At 35.5% G+C, this 14,566-nt stretch overlaps 1 protein-coding gene across 1 annotated transcript in view; it reads left to right on the top strand.

The window, feature by feature from the left end:
* The window catches only part of LOC105383487 (glutaredoxin domain-containing cysteine-rich protein CG31559), a 68,891-nt gene that overhangs the window by 4,798 nt on the left and 49,527 nt on the right, over positions 1–14,566 (top strand). The gene's annotated exons all lie outside the window — the stretch shown is intronic.

Genomic DNA, 14,566 nt, shown 5'->3' with positions numbered 1-14,566 from the left:
CGCATCCAGTTTATTCATATTTTCGTATCTTCGGCGTCGGTTCTCAAAGTTATGGCTTTCTGAACCAGTTCTTGGGCAGGTCCTGTGACTCGCTCTTGGGCAGCCAAGGACAAAGCCAATTTCAGAAACACCACCTAACCTTTAATGCACATGTTATCAAGTTACAGAAAGAATCAGACCGAAAAAAAATTATACAGTCATCCTACTGCTTGTGAATGTACTCATATATTTGTAGATTCAAATGTACCATTCAACATGTCTCAGTCGATCAAGCACATCATTGTCGAAATTCGTACTTTGTCACACCCACTTCTGTTATTACTGTTAACAATGTGTTACCCAATACGCGAGCATTGTATACAGTCGTGTACTGTCGTACTATGACATGGTTCGAACATTGTCGATGATTTTTATGCGTGAGTGAGTGACAAAAAAGCGTTCTTACTCTACAGTGTGTTGTTTTTCGGACCCGACAAACTTTAAGGGTGGATTCTACGAGTAATTTCATCGAGAAAAAACCGCCATATGTGGGGGTCTAAGTAACTTAAATTAGATTTTCTTCTCTATAGAAAATAATATCTTGAGATTTAAACGCTGTACGGACATGAAATAAAATGTTTTTATCCAATAAAAATATCCACAACTGTTTAAAAGTTACATAAGAAAAGTTCAAAGCAACTTTAAAATGGCCGCCATTTCTAGAATGTTGTGAGTTGACCCCACATATGGGGTTGTTTTCTCGATGAAATTACTCGTAGAATCCACCCGTAAAGTTTGTCGGGTTCGAAAAACAACGCACAGAAGCTTAGTTTTTAGAGATATAGAGTAACCCCCAGGGCCTTGATTCTACTCGTTCAACAAGCAATTGGAGCTGATTCAGAATGTACCACGTGGTACCACTGTTTACACGTTGTCCAAACTGAAATTTGGAACATGGAATGGGAGATTTACACGCATGTCATCATAAAAATCTGCATTATTTAGATTTTAATTTACAAATTAAAATCACTGCCTTGTGATCACGTCAATGTAGAGACAAAATATCATGCATGTGTTAAGTTTTGACACACATGCAGTTACTTAATTATTATATAAGGAGGTAACTATTAGTATCTAGGACCGTCTAGGATTTCCTATTCCTAGTATGGCAATGGACTAAATACCTAACTGTAGATTTATTTGGAGTTGTTATTTTATTGTTGCGGTTATAAAATACATGAATCGAGCTTCTCTTATCTTCTAAGTGAAAATATATAAACTTCTAAGATAGTAATCTTTCAACCGACCTTCACAAAGCCTCGTAAGTACTTTTTTAAACAATTTTTTTTTCATCAAAAGTATGTATTTGCCTAAGTACTGTTAATACAAGGCAAAATGTGCAAATGTGCACTGGCAGTCAAATTCAACTCTGACCACGAAGACCTAGCACTTAATAAAACCCAAACTGTAACGTATACCCAGATCCCCACTATACCCCAATGACATTGGTAAAGAGCGGTCACTGGAAACTTTCCACGCCCAAGGTGTCCATTGAAAGACCTAAGGCCTGCGTTTATTGACCTTTCGGAACCTGTAACCTGTTCACGAAACATCTGAATACCTGCTTCGGCTTTCCACCAATCAGATGGGGGGTGACGTCATCGATGTGTGTGAGTTTTGCAATTTGGGCAGGGTCCGTTTCTTTTTGTTTAAAAACAAAGTTTTTTAAGTTTTTTTTAATAAACATGAGTATTATAATTTATTCAAGTAGGTAATACAACCCTTTTCATAATTCGCTGCGACTATCATAATTTATACTAAGCGTAAGGATAATATTTCTAATGTATTAAGTCTCGTATATGTCTAGTTTAAAAAAGTATAGATCAAGGAAAAAATATACCCGTCGGTAGCTACTACGTAAGAGTACGCATGGCTGGACATAAGCGGTTTTCTTTCTTTTTACTTTATTTATTCAGTCGTTCTTACTTTAGTGAAAGTGTCTGGTTTGTCATTTTAAACGTCTCCTCGGTTAGTTAGCGTAAAACTAGAACTGTACATTTGTTTTGTTTTTGACTTGTTTAAATGTTTGTGCCATTGTGTTTTGACTTGTTTGTCATTCGTATAGATTGTTAAAAACGGTTTAGGTATGAATGTAGATTGTACACTGTACAGGCATCCCTACAAACAATTTCGATACCTTGACAAGGTTTTACATTACCTACTGTACAGTTATAGGTACACATCAAAATAATATTTAAAAAAAATTGATTCATTTACCTACCTAATTGACTTGTATGTTGATCGGATGCAAATAAGTAAACATTAACCTAAAATATTTTTTAAAGTTATAATTAATAAACTCATGAACTATAAAAATATGTTATTCAAATGCATAACGAAATGAGATGCATGTTCCACTTTAAATGAAGACATTTTTTCCACATTCACAAAAAAACTTATTGTACCTATTAAAAAAACAAAATTATGGAAATATAAATAGGTATTTCGCATTTTGCTGACGACTGCTTACATCCTAAAGGTAAAATAAATTACTTAGGTACATTCCGTAGGCAATTTTTGAAGATAAAGGAGTTGATAGACTCTTCATTTCTTTGGAAATCGTACATTAAAATTAATATCTGTAAGGTTTACGTCCACCCACCACTTTATGGGTGAAAAGTCCGTAAGTTTGAGCATGGCCAATTCACATTAGTTATTCACTTAGTGTTGCAGTCCTCAACGCGAATGTGGCGTCCTAAATACAGGGTTTTATATTCCTGGTTTGGCTATAAATTGATAATTTGATAATCACAAAATGTAAAAGGATCTCGATTAGCTGATTCTGAATGCACAAAAAATCCTACCTGTCAATAATTAAAATTGGAATATGAAAAATGATTTTCCATTTACGAAGCCAATATTGTTTATCAAATCAGCCAATAATTGTAAAGTGAAATTTCGAACAAATGATCCAACGTTTTGATTGCTATAGGTATAATATAAAATTTGGTGCCTTCAAAATGACTGTATCCATCCCGGATATTTCCAACTCCGCTATGACGAAGCGACGTTATAAAAACCGCGAATTTAAACATGTTGCCAAAACGGGGCATATAAAACGACGAATGTGCATTCTGAATTTCGCGAACAGTATTTCACTTTCATGTGACGTCACAACCTGAGGTCACCGACCCTACGACGGTGGCCATCGCGAGTATGGATTTATTATCGACTTTCTTGATGATTTACGCGTAATCGGTTAACTGCTGATGTGAAGACGGGTTATGTGTTTGCGAGTCGGTGTGTGTGATGTAAGAGCTAATCATTTCTGTCTTCATTGCCTGGTCATTATTTGCGTAAGTAGGTATATCTTGGGTGACTATGTGCAGTTAATTATGAGGTAACTGTCGTTTAGATCACCTCATGTGATACAATGCGATAATGACGCCTGTGTAGTATGTAGTCAATCATACAATACATAATATTTTGTTCACAAAAACTACTTCATTGGGTTCTTCTGGTGCCTTACCACCACCGACACATTGGCAATGAATCAATACTCAATCATTTATTTCATCCAACACTCCAAACAGCATAGAACAACGTGAACTCAGGTGCACACATGGTGCACCCTTGCTTACCTGTCAAACAGCCGTCAAAACATCCCTTTTTTTTCAAACAGCTATCAAATTCTTAAAAATTGTGCTTTTGTTGATTTTCTAATGTGCGGTTGTGGTATAGTAGTTGGACAATGGACAGTCGAGTGAATCTCTTAGGTATCATTCTTATTCCAATGTCACAATACTGAGTAATTTAAGTACTTAAGCTAACTTAATAACACTAATTAAAGGCATAATAATTATTATACCTTGGACTAGGTAGTCAATAGCAAATTAAACCAAGCGAACGGTAGACACCATCCATATATAAAATAATAATAAGGCCGTCAGTTTGTCTGTTTGTAAACACGTACCTGTCACTTGTATATGCACGATCTGAGAAGGCCATTCGTATTAATTTAAATAAATAAAAATTGTATAATGTATATTCCTAAACGGAAGAAGCTAGCTTTATGACGACCTCTGAAATATAGAAGTATATTTAACAGTGTGTTAGAATATAACCAACTAAAAACGTGTTCAAATTTTAAAAGAAATGTTTTCAAAATAGGGTCCATTTGGTGTCGTTATTTTGTAAATAGAACTTTTTCATTGCTTATGAATGTATTAGTACCTACCTGCTTTGGTTTTTAGATATATCTTCTTCAATCACATTAAAATCGCTAATGTATATTGTAAATACATAATAGGTATAATAAGCCCAATGAGCCGAAACAAATGGCACAAAAACGAATTCCTTCCATTTACGGCTAAATGCTTTCACATACCGACACATATTGCGGACAATGTCAACTATTCTCATATTTTAATGGAAATAAATAAAACATAAGGCGCAAATTGGCTGCGGACGCCTTTCATCCTCATCATTGTCAGCCTATATAGCAGTCCACTGCTGGACGTAGCCCTCTCCCAAAGTACGCCACTGGATGCGATCTATAGCTTTCCGCATCCAATCATTACCAAGCACCTTTTGCAAGTCGTCACCCCATCTAGCCGGAGGGCGACCTACACTACGTTTGTTCGCGGTCGCCTCTCCAGAATAACCTTTTTAACTTGCCATTTTATACCAAAGATTCCCTAGTTTAGCGATTTAGATTTTGATTCTATCATTGTGTAACTGAAAACTTACAAGTTATGACCATCGGACGTATATTCTGTGGTGAAAGTATTCACACAGGTGTTATGGGTACCGTGTCTGTCGATTCTCAGTTCTCGATTCATTGGTACGGAACATGCAATCGATATACTGATATGTGGGTCACTCGATTAATATCATATCGAATGATTTCTATTGTAAATGTAACCTTAGTATTTAATATGGATTTCGTGTCTCGTTTGTCAAGTTATTTTTTACTAATGACGAAATTTACCTTGGTTTGATCTTTATTTAATGTTTACTTCATTATTTTCCATGTAAATTCATTTTGTAAGAACGTTTACGTTCTTCGCATTTCTTTATACGATGTTAACCATTGTTTTAATCTATTCGCATATATGTGAACTATTATGGCATAATCTAAATTTACCGTATACCTACCTAAGTACCTACCTACCATATTGGTATCCTATACCTGGTCTAAGACCAAGATTATTTTTAATGGCTTAAGCTTTTTTTATCTAAAGAGGCTATGGGTAGGTATCCCATAGATACTATGGGATACCTACCCATTAAAACCCTTAACTTACTATAAGATTACCACACACACAAAACCATATTGCGAAATTCTCACGTTCGTCGAAATCTCAGGTAAAGTCATAGATTCACAATATACGAACAAGATGGAGCGTCACATGATGATGATGATGATGATGAAATCCTCTTATCCCTCATCAGGGACATAGGGCTCGAAGAAAGGATTTCCACTTCTCCCGATCCTGCGCGGCCGCTTCCAGGTCGTCCCAGCCGAGACCAGTTGATGCAGCCTCCTTTTCAACTGACCGCCTCCAGGTGGTACGGGGGCGGCCCGGCCTTCTCTTCCCCTTCGCTTGCCATTTCAACCCTTGTTTGGACAGGTGATTGTCTGGTGCGTCACATAAAGAAGTCAAAAACAAAGCAAAAAAAATATGTCCGCATTTATTTTACTGTCAAACCGTTTTAATCTTAACCATTTTAGAAATGAATAAGGTCACAAATCTGGAAACTGGGGTGTTATTTTTATTTATCAATACGTTTATTTTGCACACTTCATCTTTTTCGCATATTGTTAATCCAAGTGTCAGTTTCACCTCATACCGCATACCCCGTAGTACCTACTACTACTATTAGTATTAGAAACTTGCCAATTCATTGGAGACCCTTCCACTAGGCGCTGTCTTTTTCAACTTCCTGATACCTTTGTGTGGGCAGCAGACCGGAAACTGCTACCTGCCGCCGCGCATTGTAAGTGCACTGACTGTAGCCCGTTCGTACTCAGGCAGTGGACCCCTTAATATTATTATATTATGTATAAGTAAGTATTCATAAATATTCTAGTGTTTAACTATATATTTTAAACAAAATTAAACTGTCCTCATTGTCTTTCGCACTTTCTATCACTTTCTCCACAACGCCCAAGGTTAACTGGAAGAGAATGCTTTTAGCATTAAGTTCGCCTATGTACAAATTGATTTATGTGCAATAAAGAATTTAATAATAATAATAATAATAATTAATGGGAATTATAAAAGTAACAGTACTCGTAACATAAGTTTCTTTTTTGTTTTATAAAAATATTCATGCCTGTTATAGAAACCTTGTAGCCACTGACATTATATTAGTAATAAATTCATTATTAAAGTAGAATCTGAACTAAAAAGAATCACAAAAATGTATATTTATTGTGTGTCTATATATTCTGAGATTTGCACTGCTTAGAGTCCATTTCGCACATGGTGCTATAAAAAAAGATACAAAAAAATCATAGATTTATACAGGTTTTCATTTTAATTGATTGATACAGGGAAATGGTATTAAAAAACTCGTTGCTCCCTCCCGTGGCCTCAACGAATGTTATTAACTTAAGTTCACTGCCCAGGGTCGTATAAGCAACACACCTGCACATAACAACAGGTAGGCAATAATAGGCGATAGGGGCCAAATAAAAAACTTACTATCCCTGCAACGGTTGAAGAAGCTTTGGGCTTAAAGTCAAAGTCAAATGTTTTTATTCATCGTATAAATATAAAATTTTCTGATGAACGTCAATTTTTTTCAAACTACTCTCTTAAAGAAAAAAATATTTAATAGCCTACTATCATTATGCTTACCTTAAAAAAACATCATCCATGTGTTCTGTCTCCACAAATGTTACTCGCTTATAATTATACAATTTGCCGCAAAATGGAGCTCTAAAATTGAAAAGTTAGAAATATGTAATGATCATGTACGTTTCTTTTTAAGAATTTTATCGTTTAGACCCATGTGAATATTCGTTCTTATCTTTATCATTCTCATCCACGAAATCAATTTCGTTTACTTTACTTTAAACTTATCTGTAAGAATGTAGGCCATATTTATTTATTTAGAGTTGAAATTTGATAGCTTTGTTATGGTTAGGTATTCCTATAGGTGCTGTATCGTGTATCACCTATAGAGCTTCCACTATGTTATTGTATTTTTGACGTTTCCTTATGTCTGGTAAGTAAAGTTGGTTTTCCTTTGCAGTCGTCAAATATTTATGGGATTTCGAATGTCTAAAAACCAATAATATAATGGATAGAGTATTGATTTACTCATGAAAGAGCAATCGTAGGATTCGAATGTTGTCTGGAATAACTCACTTTGACCATTAAGCCCGCCTTGATTGGCCGCTCCCTTGTTTTTCTATGTTCTAGTTGTAGATGTGTCAAAAAGCAGTTGTAATTATATCAATAGACATTCCTTTACGACCTTACCTCTCCATAAAGTTCTTATATCACTCTTAATTTCCAAGGTTGCTTCACAACCACATTTTAACCCCACACTTAAGACGTAACCTTAAATAACAAGTGTATAAAGGTCATTTCACACTAGCAATCGTAAATTGGTCATCTGTATTGACAAGTCGAGTCCATCAGCTTTCTTTTGACCGCAATGCGCACACGCCTTAACAATGTAAACACGTTCAGGTGTGCTCACGCCCTAAGATATCGGATATAGTGAAAACATGCATTGGTATGTCTAGTGTCAACATCAACACTATATAAATGTATAAACTATACGTATACTTAGTGCTAGTATTCTGTAAGATCCTATTTTGAATCTTTATCTTATTAAAAATAACATATAGACGCATTGTTAACCTCCTCCTTTTATCGAAGTCTGTTAAAAAGAGCGCGAATGTAGAGAAATCGAAAAAAGTGTATCAGGATCGTGGCACGTTGAGGTCCATAGTATCTGCCTACCCCTCTGGGAGATAGACGTAAGTATATATTTTGAATGCATCTTATCAAAAATCTAAATTTATTAGTTCCTACTCTTGTTTTTTTCGCAAAAGTAATTAATTATGTGATACAGCGGAAGCATAGAACATAATATTATTATAAATTAATTATTATGTTTGATAGGTAGTAAAGAATTGATTTACTAATTGATCAGTTTGCGGGACGTTACATAACTGTATTATATAGAATGAAAACAATTATTCAAAGGAAGTTAAAAAGCAATGCGATGCGACATATTTGATGGAAATTTGTATCAACTGATGCAAATAATTGGTTACATAAAATGTTTACGACTGTGGAATATTCAATCATAACATGTGTTGATTTTTAATTAAAAAGATTAATGTATTATTAATATTTATGTTGCACATTAAGTTGACTAATTTATGTGTGCTACTTTTGATAATTTTAAATACACAAATATTCATTGGTACAAGTAAATAAAAAACTAGATCCTATTATATTCAACATCATCAACTCCTTATGGTTCACTGCCAGACATATAGGCTTCTTCCAAGGAGCTCAAAAACACTCTGTCCTCGGCCTTCCTCATCCAGCCTTTAAATAATAAGTTTGATGTCTATCTGTCCGTCAATACCCTATTTAAACCATATGTAGGTATTATATTAAGGTCTAAACTCCTCCTTGAGGCTGTAAAAAAGCAGTTGCTTTCCTGAATATCATTGGTAGTACAATTTATAAATATCAATACGGTACCATTCTTGCGTGAGTCCGACTCTCACTTGACCGTTTTTGTATAGTGCGTTTAGTAATCGGTACGATAACAGTTTCGAAGGTTTCTAAGTGCTCTTAAACAGCACTTTTAAATTCCTACTTTTTAATGACATTTTGTTTTATCTAATGCTATTAAGGGAACACTTACCAAAAACAAATGCTGTTCTGATGCATTATAATCGTAGATATCAGATTAATTTAAAAAAAAAACCATCCGACGCATAGTTTATTTATGTTGAGAGTTAAGTACAAGGTCTCTATTTTTAATTACGTAAATTATTATTTTATTAAAAGGTGTAAGCACGAAGATCGCGAATAGGTAACATAATATTACCTATACAAGAAATCACCATACCGGTAATCTCATCTTATAAAATCTAAAACAAAATTAAACTGTCCTCATTGTCTTTCGCACTACCTATCACTTTCTCCACAACGCCCAAGGTTAACTGGAAGAGAATACTTTTAGCATTAAGTTCGCCTATGTACAAATTGATTTATGTGCAAGAAAGAATTTAATAATAATAATAAAAGACAGATTACTTACGTCACTGCTTGTTGCTTCGTGCGGGTGCGTCTTTTGCCTGCGGGGGGTTACTCCATTGAGTATGATACACCCGAGTCGTTGTTCTATGGGTTACTCTATCTTTACATGTTATCTTTCATCATCACGACCCATCACGTCCCCACTGCTGGGGCACGGGTCTACTTCCAATGAAGGAAGGGTTTTAGGCCTAGTCCACCACGCTGGCCTAGTGCGGGTTGGTGGACCCCAACACAAGCTAGCTTGTGCTGAGAGAGTTGTCGGGTAAGTGGGCAACCCGACTGTCAGATGTTTTCAAGCCGCCCGAAGGCCTCTGACTAGGCTTAACGACTGCTGCCGAAGCAGCAACCGGGACCCACGGCTTAACGTGCCGTCCGAAGCATGGAAGCGTCCACAAAAGCACCACTTGAAATTGGTCACCCATCCAATGACTGGCTTATTGCTTAACCTCAGTGATCAGTTACGATCACTGAGGCCCGCTCGACTACGGACGCTTCTATCTTTGCGTAAAACTAATAAGAGATATCCTACATACAGCTTATAAGTTTACAGCTGTCTTTTGTATACTGCCTAACCAAAGTAAAAACCTTCGCCATTCAACACTGATTGCCTTAACACAATAACTTAGACAGTATTTAACAGATATTTAGCGCTATGAAACGCCTACAAAATCTGTCAAGTTTTGTTTAAAACACTATTCTAATCTATTTTATTCTCTGGAGGGGTTTAGTACCTGCACCTGGCTCTCTCGAGTGGAACCTTTGTGCATATCCCCAAGGTATAAACTGCCTTCCCAAGCTTGGACCATTTCCCACCACGCTGGTCCACTGCGGGTTGGTGGGTTCACATATCTAGATGTGCTAAAAGTTTTAAACACTAGTTAAACAGTGTTTAAATTATTTTGTGGTAGCACAGTAAAAGTCGCATAACTTTTGAACGGCTAAACCGATTTCGATAAAATATGCCTTAGGTTATTCGTAAGCTAGCATTACCCCCGCTAGTAGATGCGCCTGCGCATCCTTGACAGAATGACTTTTGGTTCCCGCGGCAAATGTCGGATCTACTATAATTTGAAAGGCCTCAGCCATTAGGGCCTCATAATATCATAATAATCCTATTCTCAACCTTATTATCACATGCTGAGTCGGAATGTTTTAATAGGAATCAATGATAGATGGCTATTAAGTATAGCTAATGTACTTAACTAGTAATTAGACGATCCTCTTATAGTAATGAACAGAGAAATAAAATGTGAATTATGTGTTTGAGTCAGCGGATCTCTTTGGTTTATAATAGGGAGTTTCACAATCATAAACCATAGGCGATATAAATATTATTCTCCTATTTAATGCGTTTATGATGGAAAATTTTCCATAATAATTTTACAGCGCTTCGTGTAGTAATAATCCTCTATAGCTTTACTATTTATACATAATATATTATTATGCCTACATACACGTACCTAGCTCAGTGTAGAAGAGGATTTAACAAAAAATATACAGTTAGGTATTATGTATTTAGATGCTAATGTTTGCAGATATATTGCATCAACATGACATCATTACGAGAAAAACGCTTAGAATTAGGTACTTCGAAGCACATATTCAACGAAGATATATTTATTTTAAAACACCAACTGCATACGGATAGCAAGCTAATGTATGCTTTAACTCTATCGTATTAAGACTTATGCATGCTTACAGGGTTAAGTAAAGCTAAGCTATGCAATGTTGAATGGACTAAAGTAGCAAATAATTGCTAAATAACCTTAATCCGGTGATTAAAGAAAATGTACTTTAAATACAGCAATAAATTAAATACCTACCTAACTTAGATTTTAAACTCTACATTTTTTTCTTTAAGCACATTCATGATCTAATTATGCAACCTGAAAATACATAATATGGTTTATATCTATTGAGCAATTTTTTTATTTGTGTTCATAGTCCCTATATGGACTACTTATTAATAGCTGCACCGATTGGATTTGGTCATATGTAGGGATAATAATAATAATTATTATTATTATTTCAGAATTAACTCAATTAACTAGCTTTCATAATTATCTCAGAATTAACACACGGATTGTACCTAAGTGTGAGTAAAATGATTTTTGCCTATCTAACATTTAAAAAGCAGGGGGTTATGAGTAAATATTTACACCTTTAAAACTCCTCTCATCAACTTTATAGTCTCGTCAATATGTATATTTGAACATGACTTGAATACATAGTTTATACGTTGCGTGTTCTGTCTGTATGTATTTGAAACGCTGACAAATTTATTTTACTTTCCCATTTGAATATAAAGTAGACATTTTACGACTCCAAGTGTGTATAAATAAAATGGAAATGTCAATAAATTAATGAAGTGGTACCGCTTAGCGCTCGCTACATGTTATGTAGGGCAGAGATTTATCGAAGTACCTTTAATATTTTTCCTAGGAAAAGTGTTATTTGCCTAGCTCTACAGCAGCGGTTTCGGATTACTTATAACTTATTTATGTTACGCGGAGCCCAGGCAGCGAAAATTCAAGAATGCTAAAATCAAGCACTTTTACCGTAAACAGGTGTATCATATAATTATGTTCAAGGTGCAAGCTAGGGTTCCACCGAAAACGGCGAACCTAAAAGGGTTACAAACGAAAAACCAAAAACCTCTGACCTAAGTCTTGGGTTCTTGGGTTTTCTAGGTTCGCCGTTTTCGGAGCCTTACTAACGGCTTAGCAGTTAAAGAATACCTCCTAAAGCCGCAAAAGCAACACCTGACAAGAGTGAAAGTGACTTTTGTCAACATCGGTCCGGCGAATTGTTATCCGTTACGTAAATCGGATAACGAGCCGGCTACACCTGGGCAGATGACCTCAAAAGGTAAAGACCGGTGGTTGACCCACGTGACGGTATGTGAGGCCTACTTGCGGAAAATTTGACGACCAAATGGTGTAGTGGTTAGTGAACCTGACTACTTTGCCATAGGTCCCGGGTTCGATTCCCGGCCGGGCTAATTAGATTTGTTTAAAGATAGATATTTTTTTTGGTTCTTAGATCTGTATAGATATGTCAGCTGTCCGATAGGACCCATATTATATTGCAAAATCTGCCTTGTTTGGGGTCGGATAGCCGTGTGTAAGACGTCCCCACATATTATTAATATTTATTATTTACGGGGGATTACGGTCAAAATTGTGGAGTTATGGTATATTATATCGCATCATCATATTATCTGTGGCCGAAAACAAACGTACATAAGCAGGAATAGGTACTCACGCCAAAAATATATTTGATTTAAATTCAAATTGATTTAGCTGAGAGTTAATGTCGTTTTGATTTGGCTATTTCAATTGACAGTTAATTTACCCGACATATTACTTATTTACCGAGTGAATATACAGGCTGTTGAAATAGTAAATTAAGTCTTGAAAAAAATACTCACCATAAAAAAACTATGGAGAAGAAAAAGTTCTTGTCATCAATTTAAATTTTTTTTTCCTCTTTTGTCTTATTTTTTTTTTAAACACGACCGAATGGCGTATTGGTTAGTGACCCTGACTACTGAGCCGATGGTCCCGGGTTCGATTCCCGGCTGGGGCAGATATTTGTTTAAACACAGATATTTGTTCTCGGGTCTTGGATGTGCCCATAAAATGGCAATAGGCCCGCCCCCTATTACATTGGGACTAACATAACGCTCTGGCGAAAAGTGGGTGCAGCAATGCACCTCTGCCTACCCCGCAAGGGAGTACATTAGCACAAGGCGTGAGTGTGTGTGTGTGTGTGTGTGTGTGTGTGTATTTTAAACATCCTGTAGAACAGAATCAGTTTGCCATCATGTAGTGTTTCCACCTAGCGTCTTGCCAGTGATTGTCACAAGCTAATGGATTTCGTATGTAGTTTCGTTTGCTAATGCATAATTGAGAGACCATTCTATTGTTTTCTGCAAAGAAATTCGTTGTTGACTGTGAAACGCGAAAGTTTTTGAAGATAGAAAACATATAGTCATTAGGTACATAAGTACTAGGTATATACATTATCTATTATTGTATAGTATCACTACATTATAAACATGTATAGCTCGGAAGCAAGAGTATTGCCAACGATTGGGCATAAAAGGTTAATTTTTCAATTATCTGTGCTTGTAATTTCGTTTCTAAGTAATTAACTTTGTAATTTACAAAAATCTAAGAAAAAAACAAAATAGAATTATGATTATAAAATGGTAAGATATAGCATTATCTGTAATTTACAACTAAAACAATAGAAAAAAATGAATAATGATACCCACTGAATAAGATGAGCGTCAAAATATTTACTAGATTCTTACAAACAATCATAGATCAGTTACTCTGTAACGATTCTTGAAGAAAAATATAAATCATTGTTACTTAATTCTTTGTTAACTCGAGCGTACCGTTACAAATATACGCCATTCTCAGATTATCAAATTCAATGCAATAGTTTTATTGGAAAATGGGATATATCACAACTTTGAAATATCATTTAGGAAATCATCATCATCATCAGCCTATAGCAGTCCACTGCTGGACGAAGGCCTCTCCCAAAGCACGCCACTGGATGCGATCTTTAGCTTTCCGCATCCAATCATAACTAGCCACCTTTCGCAAGTCGTCACCCCATCTAGCCGGAGGGCGTTTCCACACTACGTTTGCCTAGTCGCGGTCTCCACTCTAGAACACGTTTTATTTAGGAAATACATATCTATAATATTCAATAAGTAAATCAGTATAATCATGAAGTGTTCATTCATTGGAACCAACAGTGATTGTTCCACTATTAAAAATTAAATGCCATGAAGTGTGCCTAAATGTGAACGATAACGCTACGGCTGGGCGCGTTTACAACTTAATAGTTTAGTTATGTAATTAATTGTCTTTATGCAACTGTAAATACGGCCAAAAACTGACCATAAGTCACGCGTCCTCAATTGTTTAGTCTTTTTTTGTATAAAATAAGTATTTAAAAAAACATATACACACAAACATATCCTATGTTTTTTACTACTTACTTACGTACTTTAGGTTTTTTAAAATAAGTAAGTAGGTACCAATGCTGAATAATGATTTTGGTTCATATCTAACACCTTTTTCCCAAAATCTGAATAATATAATCAAAGTTTCTGTTCAAAAAGTTATCACATAAGTGCCTACTTTATTCGATTATTTAACAATATCCAATAAATTACATTCGCACAGCCAAGAGCTACAATTAGTAACTTGTATCATCGCATTGTAAGAATTCACTAGAAAATTCGATTCGTCTCGATTGTCCAA

Source organism: Plutella xylostella, chromosome 14 (assembly GCF_932276165.1).
Source record: "Plutella xylostella chromosome 14, ilPluXylo3.1, whole genome shotgun sequence".
NCBI lineage: Eukaryota > Metazoa > Arthropoda > Insecta > Lepidoptera > Plutellidae > Plutella > Plutella xylostella.
The sequence above is the reverse complement of the archived record's forward strand: the minus strand, read 5'-3'. Positions and strand labels throughout refer to the sequence as shown.